The following is a 16,262-nucleotide window of genomic DNA, read 5'->3' as shown; positions in this document are numbered from 1 at the left end:
GTGTACGCAAGAAATCGATGGTAGTTTTAAAGTTTCCAAAAATAGGTTTAAGAGTTCAAAAATTGGTAAAGAAAAAAAAAAAAAAAACATGAGGAATAAATATTTTAATAGGTACATATGATATTAAAGCAATAGTTATTTGAAAGTTTAAAAAATAGGTATAAAAATTGTAAAAAAAAAAAAATAATAATTCAAAAATATCTTTTAAAGCGACGGTCATTTTAAAGCTTAAAAAAGTAGGTAGAGACATTAACCAAGTCAAAGTTCCCCATCGTGTTCGACCGACGCCCGATTTCTTTTAGGGAGCCCGACGCGTGCCAAGTCAAAGTTCCCCGTGGGGTTCGACCGACGCCCGATTTAAATTCCAGCCTCGTGTTTGTGCATGATGAGCGGCGTGGTCAACCACAAAACAGAGGATATTTATTCAGACCTCTGCTGGGTACGGGCTTCTGCCAAAGCGACGTCGGTCGACGAACGCTCGAACTAGTGGGGTACTGAAATCTGGCTGACCGGCAAGCGATAAATACGTGAATCGAAACAGCACAGTGCACTAACCCGGCGGGGTAGTCGAAGCGTGGCGTCAGGGGTCAGCAGAAGGACATCGAGGCCTTCCCGATCCCAAAAAAGGCTAACGGTACGGTAAGCTCCCCAGGGTAGTGTCGTTTTATCTCCTGCACTCGCCAAGGGTCGTACTCCTTGCAGGGCAGGGGTGTACCCTGGGCCAGGAGTGAGAAACACTGCCCTAGGGCACTTATAGATGGTAATTTGACCCTGCAAGACCCAGCTTTTCTAAGCTGTACAGATGTGTTTAGATGTAACTAATCTGTTTTCTCTCTCTCTCTCTCTCTCTCTGTCTCTCTCTCTCAGAACGCCTACGACATGGCAGAGCTGCAGAAATCCCTACAGCCGAGTCCGGCCCAGTCCGTGCAGTACTGCCGCTCTCGAGCCCTCCATCATCATCATCATCCTCCTCCTCCTCCTCCACCACCCATCCAGCAGCAACACCACCAGAGTCATCACCCGCATCGGTCCGACCCGCCGTCCCGGGCCCCGACGACCGCCGGCACGCCCTCCCTGTCCTCCGGCTGTACCACCCTGCGCAGGGACGTGCCCCCGAGCCCCGGCCCGGCCCGGCGCGCGGCGCCGGCGGCCGCCGGGCTGGCCCGCAAGAGCCTGTCGTTCTCCAGCCAGGACCTGGCCAGGTACCTGTGCGAGATCATCCGGGACGCGGAGCGGCACGCGGACTCGGCGCCCCCCGACTCGCTGCAGGTGTTCTCCACCGAGGGCGGGGGCACCCCCGCCGGCTCGCTGAGCTCCTTCAGCTCGGCCGGCCTGGACGAGAGCGGCGCGGCCGGACACGAGTGCGCGAAGGACTGGGGGCCGAGGTTCGACGAGATCCGGGCGCTCTACGAGAGGGCCGAGGCCGGCGACCTCTGAAGGACATCTCGCGTCGGGGACGGACCCGGAGGCGAAGGGACACAGGGGCCGGCGTCCCCGGGACCCTCGACGAGCCGCGAAGGGGAGACGCCGAGGTCCGAGGCGGCGTCTCTTATTCCGCGGCCTTCCCCGGCCGGTCTTTCTGAACGTTTTTCCCGGACGGGAGGGGTCGAACGAGCGCGAGGGGGGAAAGCGAGAGCGCGGTGCGTCTACGGCACCGAGGGACGACTTTCGGACGCTTCGGCGGGAATACGAACGGCGCCCTTCTCTTTTCGAAGTTCGAAAGACTAGTGGGACGCGTCCGGGCCACGCCTCGGCGGTCGCGTCCCGTGCGATCGAATGTTTTTTATGAAGGTGCGAGAGATCTCGGTGCCGGGCAGCCCCTCCGCGCAGAGGGTCGCGTCACGTCGGCGGGGTTCCGGCCCGTCCGGCCGGAGTCGAGAGATCAGGCCGCCAAGGCGGCGGCACGCGCGGGCGGCCCCGAACTGTTCGCGTTCGAAGCGCGCTCCCCCTGTCGTCCCGCCTCTCCGTCGGACGCCCGTCGCGGTGCCGGGGAATCCGAAGAGCCTCTCGTCAAGGATCTCAAAAGTGCCAATTTTTTTCTAACACTGCTCGAACCTAAAAGGTCAGAAACGGCGCCGCTAGCGCAGGGCTTCGTATTCGGTACACAGAATCCACCGGGACCGCAGTTCGGATTCGTCGATCGTGAACCCACGCAGAGCGTCGGGGGTGCGCGACGGGTACCCGATCCCGCGTACCGTGAAGTGTCTTTACCTCGTCTGTACATAGACGGACGTGACCGCTTTGAGAAGAAGTACGAAGATCCCTTCCGAGAAACATCAAGACAGTCGAGGGGGCCGTCGCCGTTCACGTGCGCTCGTGTCGGATTTCTTCACGGATCGCGGCGAGAATCGTTTCGGACGGTGGGCAAAAAAAAACAAATATAAATATATATATATAAATCTAAATATAGCTGTTTTGCACTTGCATCGTTTTACTATGCTCTGTTCCTTTGTAAACAAATAAAGTTATTTACGACTATCGTGTGGCGTGTATCGGTGCTAATCCGTCCGGCCCGGGATCGGTCGTATCGGTTCTCGCGCCTCGACGCGGTACCGTAACGTCGACGAGCGACTCCGCGATACAGTCTCGGAGGAGAAAGAGAAGAGACGGAAGGGAACGGATGGAAGCGAAGAAGAAAAATCACCATAAAAAGGTAAGCGAGTACAGTACAGAGTTCGTCTTTTGGGACCGGAAGGCAAAGTCGTCGCGGGCCCGTCCCCCGGGGCGAATTAGGGCCACCCAGACCAAATGTAAACATCAAGCGATGTATCTACAAGGGGGGGCGGGATCATATAAGTTACAAGTGAATTACAAGTGAGTGACATCATTTTTAAATAGTGAATTGCGATTGCACTTATTATCATCGTCATCATATCTCCCCCAACCGTTTAATTGTACTTCTTTATTCACTGCACATCGGCCCCGATGCCCCGATGTTCATTCTGGATCTGCTGCCCCCAAAATAAAATGCTATCTGATGAAGACTGAATTAAATCGTTAGTGTGAAGGCTTTACTTTGTGTCACGATTTAAAGGTAAAGCTGCTCCCTCGAGACTCCGGGCAGGAGTCTACAGGTCTATACGTAACGATGTTCGATCTGTACGCGACCGTCGAGTACAGGTAGCGCACGTCGAGCAACGCGCGTCTCATCGCGAAGCGTGGACGACGCACGTCGACGGCGGCGGAGGAAGGAGCTCGTCTGGAGGCCTCGGACGGATCCCGACCGAGGCGGAGCGGCCCGTCAGAGCGCCGTCCGAAGGGGCGAGCGCGTGCGCCGGACCGGAAGGCGAGGCGACGACTCGTCGGCGGCGAGAGACGTCGATCGATCTGCGGTACGTCCGTGTGTGCGTGTGTATCACGATCCGTCTATTCGATTGTTGAGCGTTAATCTACGAACAGAACGTATGTCATCATTATCGTTAACGTTTCAGAACGACTTTAGGGCAAGCGCGAGACCCGATCGGACGGCGGTGACCCAGCGGGTAGACCTTCGGGCCGTCGACCGGAAGATCGGCGGTCGAAGTCGGGGCTCTGCCACGCGGCCACCGCCGGGTCCTCGAGCGAGACCCGCCCGCCGCGAGACGGCCGACCCCGCGCTCTGACCGCGGCTTCCGAACGAGCTGGGATACATGTACGTATACGTACGGAGTAAGTATACACCGATCGGCCGTAACGTTAAAAGCACCTCGTCGTTTCTACGCTCGCCGTCCATACGATCACCGACCGTAGTCCATGCTATCTGTCGAGGGGGCCCCAAAACGTTCGTTTGCACCGGGGCCCACGAGCTCCTAGTCGGGTGGCTTTCTAAAACTAAAGTCGACGTGATAAAGTAACGGTAAACGTATCGGACGCGTATCGGTAAACGACACGTCGTCGCGATAGAAACGTGTCCGACCGTCGAAGTCGCGCCTGTTTATTTTCGCACGAGATCGATCGGGTTATGGAATCGTGACCAATCTCGATGACAGAATGGAATCGCGTGACGGCCGTACCACATGTACGTGTATGTTTGGGCTGTCGCATGAAAAAATTTCATCGCGATCGATTAAAAACAAATAACCGAGCAAAGATCGACAGTCGTGCACAATTTCGATCGCGAGTCATGCACGATGTGTGGCAATAAAAACGATCCTAAAACGATGATCAAATGACTCGATCCAAATTATTTATAGAGTCAGCTGATACCTATCTAGAGCTGTTAACAGCTCCCCATCTTTCAGCCAGTCCTAGCTTCCAAAAAAAAAAAAAAGAGTCTGTTGACATCATCTGGCAAAAGTGAGGATCTTTACCTGTTCATGTCTAGATGCGACACCAGCGGCGTAACCAGGAGCTCATGGGCCCCGGTGACCAAAAAAAAAAAAGTGTATATATATGTGTATATATACAGTGTATCACAAAAGTGAGTACACCCCTCACATTTCTGCAGATATTTAAGTATATCTTTTCATGGGACAACACTGACAAAATGACACTTTGACACAATGAAAAGTAGTCTGTGTGCAGCTTATATAACAGTGTAAATTTATTCTTCCCTCAAAATAACTCAATATACAGCCATTAATGTCTAAACCACCGGCAACAAAAGTGAGTACACCCCTAAGAGACTACACCCCTAAATGTCCAAATTGAGCACTGCTTGTCATTTTCCCTCCAAAATGTCATGTGATTTGTTAGTGTTACTAGGTCTCAGGTGTGCATAGGGAGCAGGTGTGTTCAATTTAGTAGTACAGCTCTCACACTCTCTCATACTGGTAACTGAAAGTTCCAACATGGCACCTCATTGCAAATAACTCTCTGAGGATCTTAAAAGACGAATTGTTGCGCTACATGAAGATGGCCAAGACTACAAGAAGATTGCCAACACCCTGAAACTGAGCTGCAGCACAGTGGCCAAGATCATCCAGCGTTTTAAAAGAGCAGGATCCACTCAGAACAGACCTCGCGTTGGTTGTCCAAAGAAGCTGAGTGCACATGCTCAGCGTCACATCCAACTGCTGTCTTTGAAAGATAGGCGCAGGAGTGCTGTCAGCATTGCTGCAGAGATTGAAAAGGTGGGGGGTCAGCCTGTCAGTGCTCAGACCATACGCCGCACACTACATCAAATTGGTCTGCATGGCTGTCACCCCAGAAGGAAGCCTCTTCTGAAGTCTCTACACAAGAAAGCCCGCAAACAGTTTGCTGAAGACATGTCAACAAAGGACATGGATTACTGGAACCATGTCCTATGGTCTGATGAGACCAAGATTAATTTGTTTGGTTCAGATGGTCTCAAGCATGTGTGGCGGCAATCAGGTGAGGAGTACAAAGATAAGTGTGTCATGCCTACAGTCAAGCATGGTGGTGGGAATGCCATGGTCTGGGGCTGCATGAGTGCAGCAGGTGTTGGGGAGTTACATTTCATTGAGGGACACATGAACTTCAATATGTACTGTGAAATACTGAAGCAGAGCATGATCCCCTCCCTCCGGAAACTGGGTCGCAGGGCAGTGTTCCAGCATGATAATGACCCCAAACACACCTCTAAGACGACCACTGCTTTATTGACCACTGCTTTATATATATATATATATATATTAGGGCTGTCAAACGATTAAAAATTTTAATCGCGATTAATCTCAGAATTTTATATAGTTAATCGCGATTAATCGCATTAAAAAAAATCTGTGTAAATGTTATATAAAACAAGAATTTTTTAGTGAAATGTTACAATTAAAATGGTGAACACATTTTATGCTAAATGTACTGATGTTAAAAACTGCTGGGACAAGAGAAAACTGTAAGGGAGTTTTATTCACTCACATACTAGGCAGTAAATGTCAGATTGTAGGTTAGAATTTCTCCATCAGCAAACATTGTAGATCAGCGGTGCTTTAGGTGGGATAAGGCGTAGTTATTGTAACAGACTTTTCTGTGCTTGTATTGTGACAATGGTTTGATGGACGTTTCTACACGAAGTGAGTGTGTTTTGACCCTTTGGGTCTTCCATAGTGCATGTAATAGCATGCTCGGCTAACGCGAGGACTCTAGCTGTCAGCTATTCGGTACCGTAACAGAAGTTGTTAATAAAATGTTAAATGCTCCCGAAACTTGTGAATATAGCGTGTATTTATTTATTTATTAAGAAAGTACATCACTACCACGCTCGGTTACATTTCAGAAACGCCGTCTTAATGAGAGATGCCGTGCACAGTCAAGCCTCAACATGAACTACGGATGACTCGCAGGGCCAAATAGGAATTTGCGTTAACGGCACTATATTTTTTAATCGCGTTAAATTGAGATCGCGTTAATGCGTTATTATCGCGTTAACTTCGACAGCCCTAATATATATATATATATACACAGTATATGTGTGTGTGTGTGTGTGTGTATATATATATACAGTATATACAGTGGTGTATAAAGTACCTGAAGGCCGTACTTGAGTAAAAGTACAAGTATCTTACCAGAAATGGACTTAGACAGAAGTAAAAGTCACCTCATGGAATATTACTTGAGTAAAAGTCTAAAAGTATCTAATGTTTAATGTACTTAAGTATTAAAAGTAATTTGATATAAAATGTACTGAAGTATTAAAAGTAGAAGTAAAAAGTAAATGGTGTTAGTATAAACTGAAGCGGTCATTTAGAAAAATATGAAGATTGTTCTTTTAATTCTGTAAACCACCTTAACGACCTTTTTTTCTTTCTTCCATCTGAACATGATTTGTGCAATTCATCATTATAATCAGCTGTTGACATCACCTGTTTAAAATCATGTCATTATTTTTTTTTTTTACCTTACTATCAGCTCTAACTTCCAGCTTTCCAACTTTTTTAGAACGTGTTGTAGGCTTCAAATGTCTATGTTAAGAATTGTAATGAAGTCGACCAGACAAAACATGAAATATTCTGGGTTCATTTAAGATATCAATGTAAATGTAAGAAACACGGTCTTTTTTATTCGCATTTACTATACCGTCCCAAGTTTCGATTTGGGTTGTACAAGTCATAGATATATCTCAACAACCTATAACCACTGAACTTTGGCAAAATGAATGAATAGTAATGAATGAATTGTATTTAAATCATCTCGTTTTGGCCAGATCTACTCCCTGATTGGCATGTGTTGAACTAAAAAAAAATGATTGGTATTCACGTTTTAAAAAAGCACAATTTCTAACTTATGTCAGCTTGAAGCAGCAGCTGAAAAATCATCCCTGAAAAGTTGGAAATGTTAAAAACTAGTAAAAGCAAAGAAATAATCTTTGAAACATTCTTTTATCGTCGAGACCATTAAAGGGTCGCAGCACGCCTTTTCCTCGACACCCTGAATCTTTTTACTGTCGGTGTAATACAGAAGTGATCTGAGGAAATGTTTGTTTATCAGTTTTTGTAAATAATGGACGTGTCTTCACGTCTGCACTGAATTCATTCTAAACTAATGTAGTGAACCGTTTTATTTGCGGTTGGGATGTAATTGAAAATGGTAGCTAGATATCTGAACAATCTCGACGCTAATAATAAGAGATAAAAAATCGGATGCCGTTTTACTCTATCGATCGTTCTCGACTGACATCGGCGTGTTTGGTGAAGTTAGACGGAGATTCTGATATTCCGGGATTTTCGTGCGTTTGGGTGAACGGAGCAACGCGCTTCACACGGAACGCGAACAGTTTGTTTGCACGCGCGCAGTAATGTGTCTAACCACCGCTCTAACTCGAAGCGCGGATTCGCCAAGCCTGCGTGCAGTCCGTCACACGTCACGTCGTTTAGCTAAAAACTATCCTTGTCGTTTTATTTTAGTGAGACGAGTAACGAATCGACATACGTGAAATGTATCGGAGTAAAAGTACACATTTTCTTTAGTAAATGTAGTAAAGTGAGAGTCAAAGTAGGCAAAAATTTTTCTACTCCAGTAAAAATACTCCCAAAAACTATTTAAGTACTGTAACGAAGTATTATTACTTTGTTACTATACACCTGTGGCTTGCAAAAGTATTCATACCCCTTGAACTTTTCCATATTTTGTCACATTACAACCACAAACATAAATATATTTCACTGGAATTTAATGTGAAAGACCAACACGAAGTGGTATACGATTGTGAAGTGGAACGAAAGTTATACATGATTCCAAACATTTTTTACCAATAGAAAACTGAAAAGTGCGGTGTGCAAAAGTATCCAGCCCCCCTGAGTCAATACTTTGTGGAACCACCTTTTGCTGCAATTCCAGCTGCAAGTCTTTTAGGGTATGTCTCCACCAGCTTTGCACATCTAGTGACTGACATTTTTGCCCATTCTTCTTTGCAAAAGCTCAATCAAGCTCAGTCCGATTCGATGGAGAGCGTTTGTGAACAGCAGTTTTCAGATCTGATTCTTTAGGTCTGGACTTTGACCGGGCCATTGTAACACATGAATATGTTTTGTTTGAAACCATTCCATCGTAGCCCTGGCTTTATGTTTAGGGTCGTCGTCCTGCCGGAAGGTGAACCTCCGCCCCGGTCTCAAGTCTTTTGCAGACTCCAACAGGTTTTCTTCCAAGATTGCCCTGTATTTGGCTCCATCCATCTTCCCATCAACTTTGACCAACTTCCCTGTCCCTGCCGAAGAGAAGCGGCCCCAGTGCATGATGCTGCCACCACCATATCCGACAGTGGGGACGGCGTGTTCAGAGTGATGCGCAGTGTTAATTCTCCGCCACACGTGGCGTCTCGCATTTAGGCCAAAAAGTTCAATGTCGGTCTCATCTGACCAAAGCACCTCGTTCCACATGTTTGCTGTGTCCCCAACGTGGCTTCTGGCAAACCGCAAACGGGACTTTTGACAACGGCTCTCTTCTCGCCACTCTTCCATAAAGACCACATCCGTGCAGTGCACGACTAATAGTTGTCCCGTGGACAGATTCCCCCACCCGAGCTGTGGATCTCTGCATTCCGTCCAGAGTCACCATGGGCCTCTCGGCTGCGTCTCCGATCGGCGCTCTCCTCGTCCGGCCTGTAAGTTTAGGTGGACGGCCTCGTCTCGGTAGGTTTCCAGTCGCGCCATACTCTTTCCATTTCCGGATAATGGATCGAACAGTGCTCCGTGAGACGTTCAAAGCTTGGGAGATCTTTTTATAGCCTAAGCCTGCTTTAAACTTCTCCACAACCTCATTCCTGACCTGTCTGGTGTGTTCCTTGGACTCGATAATGCTGTTCACTCCCCGATATTCTCCTAACCGACCTCCGAGGCCGTCACGGAGCGGCCGTATTCGTACCGAGATCAGATCACACACGGGTGGACTCTTTTCAGTCGTTAGCAGCCATCGGGCAACTTCCGAATGCGATTGGTTGCACTCAGAGAAAAGGGGGCTGGATACTTTTGCACACGGCACTTTTCAGTTTTGTATTTGTAAAAAATGTTTTGAATCATGTATAATTTTCCTTCCACTTCACAATCGTATACCACTTTGTGTTGGTCTTTCCCATCAAATTGCAGTGAAATATATTTATGTTTGTGGTTGTAATGTGACAAAATATGGAAAAGTTCAAGGGGTATGAATACTTTTGCAAGCCACTGTATATACAGTGTATCACAAAAGTGAGTACACCCCTCACATTTCTGCAGATATTTAAGTATATCTTTTCATGGGACAACACTGACAAAATGACACTTTGACACAATGAAAAGTAGTCTGTGTGCAGCTTATATAACAGTGTAAATTTATTCTTCCCTCAAAATAACTCAATATACAGCCATTAATGTCTAAACCACCTGCAACAAAAGTGAGTACACCCCTTAGTGAAAGTTCCTGAAGTGTCAATATTTTGTGTGGCCACCATTATTTCCCAGAACTGCCTTAACTCTCCTGGGCATGGAGTTTACCAGAGCTTCACAGGTTGCCACTGGAATGCTTTTCCACTCCTCCATGACGACATCACGGAGCTGGCGGATATTCGAGACTTTGCGCTCCTCCACCTTCCGCTTGAGGATGCCCCAAAGATGTTCTATTGGGTTTAGGTCTGGAGACATGCTTGGCCAGTCCATCACCTTTACCCTCAGCCTCTTCAATAAAGCAGTGGTCGTCTTAGAGGTGTGTTTGGGGTCATTATCATGCTGGAACACTGCCCTGCGAACCAGTTTCCGGAGGGAGGGGATCATGCTCTGCTTCAGTATTTCACAGTACATATTGGAGTTCATGTGTCCCTCAATGAAATGTAACTCCCCAACACCTGCTGCACTCATGCAGCCCCAGACCATGGCATTCCCACCACCATGCTTGACTGTAGGCATGACACACTTATCTTTGTACTTCTCACCTGATTGCCACCACACATGCTTGAGACCATCTGAACCAAACAAATTAATCTTGGTCTCATCAGACCATAGGACATGGTTCCAGTAATCCATGTCCTTTGTTGACATGTCTTCAGCAACTGTTTGCGGGCTTTCTTGTGTAAAGACTTCAGAAGAGGCTTCCTTCTGGGGTGACAGCCATGCAGACCAATTTGATGTAGTGTGCGGCGTATGGTCTGAGCACTGACAGGCTGACCCCCCACCTTTTCAATCTCTGCAGCAATGCTGACAGCACTCCTGCGCCTATCTTTCAAAGACAGCAGTTGGATGTGACGCTGAGCACGTGCACTCAGCTTCTTTGGACGACCAACGCGAGGTCTGTTCTGAGTGGACCCTGCTCTTTTAAAACGCTGGATGATCTTGGCCACTGTGCTGCAGCTCAGTTTCAGGGTGTTGGCAATCTTCTTGTAGCCTTGGCCATCTTCATGTAGCGCAACAATTCGTCTTTTAAGATCCTCAGAGAGTTATTTGCCATGAGGTGCCATGTTGGAACTTTCAGTGACCAGTATGAGAGAGTGTGAGAGCTGTACTACTAAATTGAACACACCTGCTCCCTATGCATACCTGAGACCTAGTAACACTAACAAATCACATGACATTTTGGAGGGAAAATGACAAGCAGTGCTCAATTTGGACATTTAGGGGTGTAGTCTCTTAGGGGTGTACTCACTTTTGTTGCCGGTGGTTTAGACATTAATGGCTGTATTTTGAGTTATTTTGAGGGAAGAATAAATGTACACTGTTATATAAGCTGCACACAGACTACTTTTCATTGTGTCAAATTTTCATTTTGTCAGTGTTGTCCCATGAAAAGATATACTTAAATATCTGCAGAAATGTGAGGGCTGTACTCACTTTTGTGATACACTGTATATATATATATATATATATATATATATATATATATATATATCTACAGGGGTTGGACAAAATAACTGAAACACCTGGTTTTAGACCACAATAATTTATTAGTATGGTGTAGGGCCTCCTTTTGCGGCCAATACAGCATCAATTCGTCTTGGAAATGACATATACAAGTCCTGCACAGTGGTCAGAGGGATTTTAAGCCATTCTTCTTGCAGGATAGTGGCCAGGTCACTACGTGATGCTGGTGGAAAAAAACGTTTCCTGACTCGCTTCTCCAGAACACCCCAAAGTGGCTCAATAATATTTAGATCTGGTGACTGTGCAGGCCATGGGAGATGTTCAACTTCACTTTCATGTTCATCAAACCAATCTTTCACCAGTCTTGCTGTGTGTATCGGTGCATCGTCATCCTGATACACGGCACCGCCATTGGATGCACATGGTCCTCCAGAATGGTTCGGTAGTCCTCGGCAGTGACGCGCCCATCTAGCACAAGTATCGGGCCAAGGGAATGCCATGATACGGCAGCCCAAACCATCACTGATCCACCCCCATGCTTCACTCTGGGCATGCAACAGTCTGGGTGGTACGCTTCTTCGGGGCTTCTCCACACCGTAACTCTCCCGGATGTGGGGAAAACAGTAAAGGTGGACTCATCAGAGAACAATACATGTTTCACATTGTCCACAGCCCAAGATTTGCGCTCCTTGCACCATTGAAATTGGCACGAGTGACCAAAGGTTTGGCTATAGCAGCCCGGCCGTGTATATCGACCCCGTGGAGCTCCCGACGGACAGTCCCGGTGGAAACAGGAGAGTCGAGGTGCACATTTAATTCTGCCGTGATTTGGGCAGCCGTGGTTTTATGTTTTTTGGATACGATCCGGGTCAGCACCCGAACATCCCTTTCAGACAGCTTCCTCTTGCGTCCACAGTTAATCCTGTCGGATGTGGTTTGTCCTTCTTGGTGGTATGCTGACATTACCCTGGATACCGTGGCTCTCGATACATCACAAAGACTCGCTGTCTCGGTCACAGATGCGCCAGCAAGACGTGCACCAACAATTTGTCCTCTTTTGAACTCTGGTATGTCACCCATAATGTTGTGTGCATTGCAATATTTTGAGCAAAACTGCTCTTACCCTGCTAATTGAACCTTCACACTCTGCTCTTACTGGTGCAATGTGCAATTAATGAAGATTGGCCACCAGACTGGTCCAATTTAGCCATGAAACCTCCCACACTAAAATGACAGGTGTTTCAGTTATTTTGTCAGTATATATACAGTGTATCACAAAAGTCAGTACACCCCTCACATTTCTGCAAATATTTCCTTATATCTTTTCATGGGACGACACTATAGACATGAAACTTGGATATAACTTAGAGTAGTCAGTGTACAGCTTCGTATAGCGGTGTAGATTTACCGTCTTCTGAAAATAACTCGACACACAGCCATTCATGTCTAAATAGCTGGCAAGATAAGTGAGTCTACCCCACAGCGAACGTGTCCAAATCGTGCCCGAACGTGTCGTCGTCCCTCCCTGGCGTCACGTGTCGAGGTCCCAGGTGTAAATGGGGAGCGGGGCTGTTCAATTTGGTGTTTTGGGTACAATTCTCTCATACCGGCCACTGGATATTCAACACGGCACCTCATGGCAAAGAACTCTCTGAGGATGTGAGAAATAGAATCGTCGCTCTCCACAAAGATGGCCTTGGCTCTAAGGAGATCCCTAACACCCCGAAACCGAGCTACAGCACGGTGGCCGAGGTCATACGGCCGTCTTCCGGGACAGGTGGCTTCGCCGGGGTCGACCGAAGAAGTCGAGTGCACGTGTCCGGCGTCATATCCAGAGGTCGGCTTTAAAAAACAGACACACGAGTGCTGCCGGCATCGCCGCAGAGGTCGAAGACGCGGGAGGTCGGCCCGTCGGCGCTCGGACCGTACGCCGCTCACCGCATCGACCCGGTCTGCACGGTCGTCGTCCCGGAAGGAAGCCACTTGGACACTTTGACACTTTGGGCACAATTTGGACACGTCCGCTGTGGGGTGTACTCACTCGTGTCGCCAGCCATTTAGACATGAATGGCTGTGTGTCGAGTTATTTTCAGAAGACAGTAAATCTACACCGCTATACAAGTTGTACACCGACTACTCTAAGTTCTATCCGAGTTTCATGTGTATAGTGTCGTCCCATGAAAAGATCTAATGAAAGATCTGCAGAAATGTGAGGGGTGTACTCACTTTTGTGATACACTGTATATATATATATATATATATATATATATATATATATATATATATATATATATATATGACATATCTATATATCTATATATCTATATATATGTATATATATATATATATATGTATATATATGTATATATATATATATATATATATATACAGTGCCTTGCAAAAGTATTCAGCCCCCTTGAACTTTTCAACCTTTTGCCACATTTCAGGCTTCAAACATAACGATATGAAATTGTAATTTTTTGTGAAGAATCAACAACAAGTGGGACACAATCGTGAAGTAGAACGAAATTTATTGGATATTTTAAACTTTTTTTAGAAATAAAAAACTAAAAAGTGGGGCGTGCAATATTATTCAGCCCCTTTACTTTCAGTGCAGCAAACTCACTCCAGAAGTTCAGTGAGGATCTCCGAATGATCCAGTGTTGACCTAAATGACTGATGGTGATAAATAGAATCCACCTGTGTGTAATCAAGTCTCCGTATAAATGCACCTGCTCTGTGATAGTCTCAGAGTTCTGTTTAAAGCGCAGAGAGCATCACGAAGACCAAGGAACACACCAGGCAGGTCCGAGATACTGTTGTGGAGAAGTTTAAAGCCGGATTTGGATACAAAAAGATTTCCCAAGCTTTAAACATCTCAAGGAGCACTGTGCAAGCGATCATATTGAAATGGAAGGAGTATCAGACCACTGCAAATCTACCAAGACCCGGCCGTCCCCCTAAACTTTCAGCTCGAACGAGGAGAAGACCGATCAGAGATGCGGCCAAGAGGCCCATGATCACTCTGAATGAACTGCAGAGATCTACAGCTGAGGTGGGAGACTCTGTCCATAGGACACGATCAGTCGTACACTGCACAAATCTGGCCTTTATGGAAGAGTGGCAAGAAGAAAGCCATTTCTCAAAGATATCTATAAAAAGTCACCTGGGAGACACACCAAACATGTGGAAGAAGGTGCTCTGGTCAGATGAAACCAAAATCGAACTTTTTGGCCACGACGCAAAACGTTATGTTTGGCGTAAAAGCAACACAGCTCATCACCCTGAACACACCATCCCCACTGTCAAACATGGTGGTGGCAGCATCATGGTTCGGGCCTGCTTTTCTTCAGCAGGGACAGGGAAGATGGTTAAAATTGATGGGAAGATGGATGGAGCCGAATACAGGACCATTCTGGAAGAAAACCTGTTGGAGTCTGCAAAAGACCTGAGACTGGGACGGAGATTTATCTTCCAACGAGACAATGATCCAAAACATAAAGCAAAATCTACAATGGAATGGTTCACAAATAAACGTATCCAGGTGTTAGAATGGCCAAGTCAAAGTCCAGACCTGAATCCCATCGAGAATCTGTGGAAAGAGCTGAAAACTGCCGTTCACGAACGCTCTCCATCCGACCTCACTGAGCTCGAGCTGTTTTGCAAGGAAGAATGGGCAAAAATTTCAGTCTCTCGATGTGCAAAACTGATAGAGACATACCCCAAGCGACTTGCAGCTGTAATCGCAGCAAAAGGTGGCGCTACAAAGTATTGACGCAAGGGGGCCGAATAATATTGCACGGCCCACTTTTCAGTTTTTTATTTCTAAAAAAAGTTTAAAATATCCAATAAATTTCGTTCCACTTCACGATTGTGTCCCACTTGTTGTTGATTGTTCACAAAAAATTACAATTTCATATCGTTATGTTTGAAGCCTGAAATGTGGCAAAAGGTTGAAAAGTTCAAGGGGGCTGAATACTTTTGCAAGGCACTGTATATATATATACACACATACACAGGTGTAGTAATGTTAAGCAGGTTACATAGATGGCTGTGCACTCTCTGTATATTTCGATGACACGTATTCTGATAAGTCATCGACTAGTAGTCATGTTATTAATGTTCTCGACCCAAACACCGTCGTGCGTCTACTCCGCCGCCGGCTTCGGCCACTCGCGTACCGCGAGGGTCGGGTCACCCGGGCGCCGCGAGAGCCGCCCGTCCGGCGGGGACGCTACGGGTCCCTCGTCCTGCGAGGTGGCGGAGGTGTGGAAACGAAGGCACGGGACAAGGTAGAGTCACTCGAACCGTTCGTCCGGGACCCTGACGGGCATGGCCGATCCGGTACACGAAGCGGAAGACGGATGTTAATGACGACTCGTCGATAGGCGGTTCTAGTCGATACACAGTAAATGACGTTAGCGTGCGTGACACGATGCTGTATCATCAAGTGGTGGAGACATCAGTAGAGAAAGTAGTAGAGTACAGAGATGAGAGTCGATCCGTTAGGCTGCGTGTCGTATCGATGAAGTGGGGGGGGGGGGGGGGGGGTTGGTGTCTCGTGATAGACGTCGACTCGTACACGTCGGCACGGGCCGATCACAACGTGTGCTCTCTTTGTACAGGAGCTACCGCCGAGGGCCATCGGCAGCAGTAGCGGCAGCAGCACGGGAAAACAACATGGGTAGGTACCTTCAGCTCTGATGTACTCCCTCTACTCCTCGTCCTTGTACTCCTCCTCCTCCTCCCAATTGTTCTCCTCCTCCTCCCAATTGTTCTCCTCCTGCTCCTCCCAATTGTTCTCCTCTTGCTCCTCCCAATTGTTCTCCTCCTCCTCCCAATTCTCCTCCTCCTCCCAATTCTCCTCCTCCTCCTCCTGCCAATTCTCCTCCTCCTCCTCCTCCTCCTGCTCCTCTTATTCATGCTTCTACTCCTCCTCCTCTTCTTACTCATGCTTCTACTCCTCCTCCTCCTCCCAATTCTCCTCCTCCTCCTCCTCCTGCTGCTCCTCTTATTCATGCTTCTACTCCTCCTCCTCTTCTTACTCATGCTTCTACT

General features: G+C 47.2%; 1 protein-coding gene and 1 long non-coding RNA gene across 4 annotated transcripts in view; one reads left to right on the top strand and one right to left on the bottom strand.

The window, feature by feature from the left end:
- LOC134303957 (C-mannosyltransferase dpy-19 homolog) overlaps window positions 1-16,262 on the bottom strand; it is a 65,836-nt gene that overhangs the window by 34,975 nt on the left and 14,599 nt on the right. The gene's annotated exons all lie outside the window — the stretch shown is intronic.
- The window catches only part of LOC134303958 (uncharacterized), a 15,835-nt gene continuing 564 nt past the window's right edge, over window positions 992-16,262 (top strand). The window contains exons 1-3 of one of the 2 annotated variants that reach the window (XR_010007728.1): window positions 2,963-3,332; window positions 3,432-3,648; window positions 15,830-15,888. This is a non-coding gene — a long non-coding RNA (uncharacterized LOC134303958). Of the gene's footprint in view, window positions 2,654-2,962; window positions 3,333-3,431; window positions 3,649-15,829; window positions 15,889-16,262 lie in introns of those variants that run through there. The other variant, XR_010007729.1, reaches the window with a different exon arrangement.

The sequence above is a fragment of the Trichomycterus rosablanca genome, chromosome 27 (assembly GCF_030014385.1).
Source record: "Trichomycterus rosablanca isolate fTriRos1 chromosome 27, fTriRos1.hap1, whole genome shotgun sequence".
In the NCBI taxonomy this organism is placed as follows: domain Eukaryota; kingdom Metazoa; phylum Chordata; class Actinopteri; order Siluriformes; family Trichomycteridae; genus Trichomycterus; species Trichomycterus rosablanca.
Note: the sequence above shows the minus strand (reverse complement) of the source record. Positions and strands in the feature narration are given on the sequence as shown.